The following is a 6,645-nucleotide window of genomic DNA, read 5'->3' on the forward strand; positions in this document are numbered from 1 at the left end:
CGCCGGACACCGACGGAGGCAACGTCCCCCTCCTGCGGTGACAAAAAAAATCCACCCCTGGTACCTAAAATTTTCTCCAGCGGCGGGCCCTTGGCTGAAACTTTCTCCGGGCCGCGCAACACGCACTTTGCGTCGGACGCCGGTCCCAAAGCGCCACCCCGGACCACCACAAGGCTACAGCCACCATCCCCAAGCGCCACCCCCGACCGCGACAAGTCGACCGCCACCAGGCGACCACCACCACCACCATCCCCAAGCGCCACCCCCGACCGCCACCAGGCGACAGCCACCATCCCCAAGCGCCACCCCCGACCGCCACCAGGCGACAGCCACCATCCCCAAGCGCCACCCCCGACCGCCACAAGGCGACCGCCACCATCCCCAAGCGCCACCCCCGACCGCCACAAGGCGACCGCCACCATCCCCAAGCGCCACCCCCCGACCGCCACCCCCCGACCGCCACCCCCCGACCGCCACAAGGCGACCGCCACCATCCCCAAGCGCCACCCCCCGACCGCCACCCCCCGACCGCCACCAGCCGACCGCCACCAGCCGACCGCCACCAGCCGACCGCCACCAGCCGTTCGCGGTGTGCGCCTCCGGCGCCACCGGTCCCAAGCACCATCCCCAAGCGCCATCCCCGACCGCCACCCCCCGACCGCCACCCCCCGACCGCCACCAGCCGACCGCCACCAGCCGACCGCCACCAGCCGTTCGCGGTGTGCGCCTCCGGCGCCACCGGTCCCAAGCACCATCCCCAAGCACCATCCCCGACCGCCACCCCCCGACCGCCACCCCCCGACCGCCACCAGCCGACCGCCACCAGCCGACCGCCACCAGCCGACCGCCACCAGCCGTTCGCGGTGTGCGCCTCCGGCGCCACCGGTCCCAAGCACCATCCCCAAGCACCATCCCCGACCGCCACCCCCCGACCGCCACCAGCCGACCGCCACCCAGCGACCGCCACCCGCCGTTCGCGGTGTGCGCCGTTATCCGCCTCTCGGTGGTCCTTGCCGGGCGTGGATCGGCGTCCGCTGTCGGTAGGTGACGGGACCATCCGGCGGGGCTCTCTTGAAAGCTTACCCGCCTTCGCTGGTTCCCCGGTCGGCCACGAGTGGCGAGGATTCGGCCTCTTCGCCCGGAGCGCGAATCAACTTCAGCGAAAATGCACTAAGTGCCAAAGCCCATTCATTTACAACGGCGTGTCCGCCAGAGGGCGCATTTCCCGCCGCGGACCGGCCGGCGGGGCTCGTCGGAGAGCGTGTCCGCCTCTCGGTGGTCCTTGCCGGGCGTGGGTCGGTGTCCGCTGTCGGTAGGTGACGGGACCACGTTCGGCCCGCGGACCAGCCGGCGGGGCTCTCTTGAAAGCTTACCCGCCTTCGCTGGTTCCCTGGTCGGCCACGAGTGGCGAGAATTCGGCCTCTTCGCCCGGAGCGCGGCTCAACTTTTGCAAAAATGCACTAAGTGCCAAAGCCCATTCATTTACAACGGCGTGTCCGCCAGAGGGCGCATTTCCCGCCGCGGAGCGGCCGGCGGGGCTCGTCGGAGAGCGTGTCTGCCTCTCGGTGGTTCTTACCGGGCGTGGGTCGGCGTCCGCTGTCGGTACTTTACGGGACCATAATTGGCCCGCGGACCAGCCGGCGGGGCTCTCTTGAGCGCTTACCCGCCTTCGCTGGTTCCCCGGTCGGCCGCGAGTGGCGAGAATTCGGCCTCTTCACCTGGAGCCCGGAGCGACTTTTGCCATTTTTTTTCTAAGTGCCAAGGGCTCTCGCGCCGCGATGCGTCCGCCTCTGCTGGTTCCCCGGTCGGCCACGAGTGGCGAGAATTCGGCCTCTTCACCCGGAGCGACTTTTGCTCAATTTTTTCTAAGTGCCAAGGGCTCTTGCGCCGCGATGCGTCCGCCTCTGCTGGTTCCCCGGTCGGCCACGAGTGGCGAGAATTCGGCCTCTTCACCTGGAGCACGGAGCAACTTTTGCCAAATTTTTTTCTAAGTGCCAAGGGCTCTTGCGCCGTGATGCGTCCGCCTCTGCTGGTTCCCCGGTCGGCCGCGAGTGGCGAGAATTCGGCCTCTTCACCCGGAGCCCGGGCCGACTCCCGCCGATATGATCACATCATGATCCAATAGCGAGTGTCGTATAACTATAACATGATGTACAAAATAAATATTTAAATATTAACATCACCTATAAACATTAAATATATACATATTAACATCACCTATAAACATTAAACATATAAATATTAACATCACCTATAAACATTATGAATACAATGTTTATAACCGAATGCTCATTTTGTATTATTTGGCTGTAAATGCGATCATATGTAGTATATATCATGTATTTATCCACGAACCGTTAAAGAGATGTCAAGTCAGGCTACCTTAAGAGAGTCATAGTTACTCCCGCCGTTTACCCGCCTGTGTGCGAGAGGCGGTGTAATTTCTCTCCGTGTCCGCTGGAGGGAGGTATTTCCCCGTTACGACCTCCGGGAAGATCACCGGGACGCGGAGAACGCTTACCCGGGGCGCTGGAAGCCTCCTCGGGCGTCAAGAGTTAGGAGGAATGCACCCGGGGAAGCGGCTGGAGGTGCTCTGGAAGTCCAGCGGGCCGCGTAAAACGCTTAGCCGGGGCTCTGGAAGCCTCGTTCGGCTTAGAAAGTGAGGAGGAATGCACCCGGGGAACCGGCTGGAGGTGCTCTGGAAGCTCAGCGGGCCGCGTAAAACGTTTAGCCGGGGCTCTGGAAGCCTCGTTCGGCTTAAACAGTGAGGAGGAAAGCAGCCGTGGAACCGGCTGGAGGTGCGGTGGAAGCTCAGCGGGCCGCGTAAAACGCTTAGCCGGGGCTCTGGAAGCCTCCTCGGGCGTCAAGAGTTAGGAGGAAAGCCTGATGAGAACCGGCTGGAGGTGCTGTGGAAGCTCAGCGGGCCGCGTAAAACGCTTAGCCGAGGCTCTGGAAGCCTCCTCGGGCTTCAAGAGTTAGGAGGAAAGCCCCATGAGAACCGGCTGGAGGTGCGGTGGAAGCTCAGCGGGCCGCGTAAAACGCTTAGCCGGGGCTCTGGAAGCCTCGTTCGGCTTAAAGAGTGAGGAGGAATGCATCATGAGAACCGGCTGGAGGTGCTGTGGAAGCTCAGCGGGCCGCGTAAAACGCTTAGCCGAGGCTCTGGAAGCCTCCTCGGGCTTCAAGAGTGAGGAGGAAAGCACCCGTGGAACCGGCTGGAGGTGCTCTGGAAGCTCAGCGGGCCGCGTAAAACGCTTAGCCGGGGCGCTGGAAGCCTCCTCGGGCGTCAAGAGTGAGGAGGAAATCATCATAAGAACCGGCTGGAGGTGCTGTGGAAGTCCAGCGGGCCGCGTAAAACACTTAGCCGAGGCTCTGGAAGCCTCCTCGGGCGTCAAGAGTTAGGAGGAAAGCCTCATGAGAACCGGCTGGAGGTGCTGTGGAAGCTCGGCGGGCCGCGTAAAACGCTTAGCCGGGGTGCTGGAAGCCTCCTCGGGCGTCAAGAGTTAGGAGGAAAGCATCATAAGAACCGGCTGGGGGTGCTGTGGAAGTCCAGCGGGCCGCGTAAAACGCTTAGCCGAGGCTCTGGAAGCCTCGTTCGGCTTAAAGAGTGAGGAGGAATGCATCATGAGAACCGGCTGGAGGTGCTGTGGAAGCTCAGCGGGCCGCGTAAAACGCTTATCCGAGGCTCTGGAAGCCTCCTCGGGCTTCAAGAGTGAGGAGGAAAGCACCCGTGGAACCGGCTGGAGGTGCTCTGGAAGCTCAGCGGGCCGCGTAAAACGCTTAGCCGGGGCGCTGGAAGCCTCCTCGGGCGTCAAGAGTGAGGAGGAAATCATCATAAGAACCGGCTGGAGGTGCTGTGGAAGTCCAGCGGGCCGCGTAAAACACTTAGCCGAGGCTCTGGAAGCCTCCTCGGGCGTCAAGAGTTAGGAGGAAAGCCTCATGAGAACCGGCTGGAGGTGCTGTGGAAGCTCGGCGGGCCGCGTAAAACGCTTAACCGGGGCTCTGGAAGCCTCGTTCGGCTTACGAAGCGAGGAGGAACGCACCCGGAGAATGACATTTTGATATGATTTGACCCTAAATGGCCCGCGGACCAGCCGGCGGGACCTCGGTGAAGACCCATCCGCCTCGCGGTGGTCCCCGGCCGGCTAGAGTTCCGGACCGCGATCGGTACCTCGCGGGACCCTAAATGGCCCGCGGACCAGCCGGCGGGACCTCGGTGAAGACCCATCCGCCTCGCGGTGGTCCCTGGCCGGGTAGAATTCCGGACCGCGATCGGTACCTCGCGGGACCCTAAATGGCCCGCGGACCAGCCGGCGGGACCTCGGTGAAGACCCATCCGCCTCGCGGTGGTCCCCGGCCGGGTAGAATTCCGGACCGCGATCGTAACCTCGCGGGACCCTAAATGGCCCGCGGACCAGCCGGCGGGACCTCGGTGAAGACCCATCCGCCTCGCGGTGGTCCCCGGCCGGGTAGAATTCCGGACCGCGATCGCTAACTTGCGGGACCCTAAATGGCCCGCGGACCAGCCGGCGGGACCTCGGTGACCACCCATCCGCCTCGCGGTGGTCCCTGGCCGGCTAGAAATCCGGACCGCGATCGGTAATTTGCGGGACCCTAAATGGCCCGCGGACCAGCCGGCGGGACCTCGGTGAAGACCTATCCGCCTCGCGGTGGTCCCCGGCCGGCTAGAATTCCGGACCGCGATCGCTAATTCGCGGGACCCTAAATGGCCCGCGGACCATCCGGCGGGACCTCGGTGACCACCCATCCGCCTCGCGGTGGTCCCTGGCCGGCTAGAATTCCGGACCGCGATCGGTAATTCGCGGGACCCTAAATGGCCCGCGGACCAGCCGGCGGGACCTCGGTGAAGACCTATCCGCCTCGCGGTGGTCCCTGGCCGGCTAGACTTCCGGACCGCGACCGCTAACTCGCGGGACCCTAAATGGCCCGCGGACCAGCCGGCGGGACCTCGGTGAAGACCCATCCGCCTCGCGGTGGTCCCCGGCCGGGTAGAATTCCGGACCGCGATCGGTACCTCGCGGGACCCTAAATGGCCCGCGGACCAGCCGGCGGGACCTCGGTGAAGACCCATCCGCCGCGCGGTGGTCCCTGGCCGGCTAGAATTCCGGACCGCGATCGGTACCTCGCGGGACCCTAAATGGCCCGCGGACCAGCCGGCGGGACCCGCTCCACTTCCTATCCGCCTTCGCTGGTTCCCAAGTCGGCCAGAATTCCGGACCGCGATCGGTACCTCGCGGGACCCTAAATGGCCCGCGGACCAGCCGGCGGGACCTCGGTGAAGACCCATCCGCCTCGCGGTGGTCCCCGGCCGGCTAGAATTCCGGACCGCGATCGGTAACTCGCGGGACCCTAAATGGCCCGCGGACCAGCCGGCGGGACCTCGGTGACCACCCATCCGCCTCGCGGTGGTCCCCGGCCGGCTAGAATTCCGGACCGCGATCGGTAACTCGCGGGACCCTAAATGGCCCGCGGACCAGCCGGCGGGACCTCGGTGACCACCCATCCGCCTCGCGGTGGTCCCTGGCCGGCTAGAATTCCGGACCGCGATCGGTAACTCGCGGGACCCTAAATGGCCCGCGGACCAGCCGGCGGGACCTCGGTGACCACCCATCCGCCTCGCGGTGGTCCCTGGCCGGGTAGAATTCCGGACCGCGATCGGTAACTCGCGGGACCCTAAATGGCCCGCGGACCAGCCGGCGGGACCTCGGTGACCACCCATCCGCCTTCGCTGGTTCCCAAGTCGGGTAGAATTCCGGACCGCGATCGCTAACTCGCGGGACCCTAAATGGCCCGCGGACCAGCCGGCGGGACCCACTTGACTTCCTATCCGCCTTCGCTGGTTCCCAAGTCGGCTAGAATTCCGGACCGCGATCGCTAACTCGCGGGACCCTAAATGGCCCGCGGACCAGCCGGCGGGACCCACTTGACTTCCTATCCGCCTTCGCTGGTTCCCAAGTCGGCTAGAATTCCGGACCGCGATCGCTAACTCGCGGGACCGCAATTGGCCCGCGGACCAGCCGGCGGGACCCACTCCACTTCCTATCCGCCTTCGCTGGTTCCCAAGTCGGCTAGAATTCCGGACCGCGATCGCTAACTCGCGGGACCGCAATCGGCCCGCGGACCAGCCGGCGGGACCCACTTGACTTCCTATCCGCCTTCGCTGGTTCCCAAGTCGGCTAGAATTCCGGACCGCGATCGCTAACTCGCGGGACCGCAATTGGCCCGCGGACCAGCCGGCGGGACCCACTCCACTTCCTATCCGCCTTCGCTGGTTCCCAAGTCGGCTAGAATTCCGGACCGCGATCGCTAACTCGCGGGACCGCAATTGGCCCGCGGACCAGCCGGCGGGACCCACTTGACTTCCTATCCGCCTTCGCTGGTTCCCAAGTCGGCTAGAATTCCGGACCGCGATCGCTAACTCGCGGGACCGCAATTGGCCCGCGGACCAGCCGGCGGGACCCACTCCACTTCCTATCCGCCTTCGCTGGTTCCCAAGTCGGCCACAAATTACGATTATTCGGCCTCTCGCTCTGGAAGTGCCATCGGCACTTGCTCGGAAAAGTGTCCGCCTCTTCTGGTTCCCTAGGTCGGCCGCCAAAAGCGAAAAATCGGCCTCTACCCCGTTTG

This window comes from Syngnathus floridae, unplaced genomic scaffold, assembly GCF_059516105.1.
Source record: "Syngnathus floridae isolate MCC-2025c unplaced genomic scaffold, RoL_Sflo_1.0 HiC_scaffold_53, whole genome shotgun sequence".
Taxonomy (NCBI): Eukaryota; Metazoa; Chordata; class Actinopteri; order Syngnathiformes; family Syngnathidae; genus Syngnathus; species Syngnathus floridae.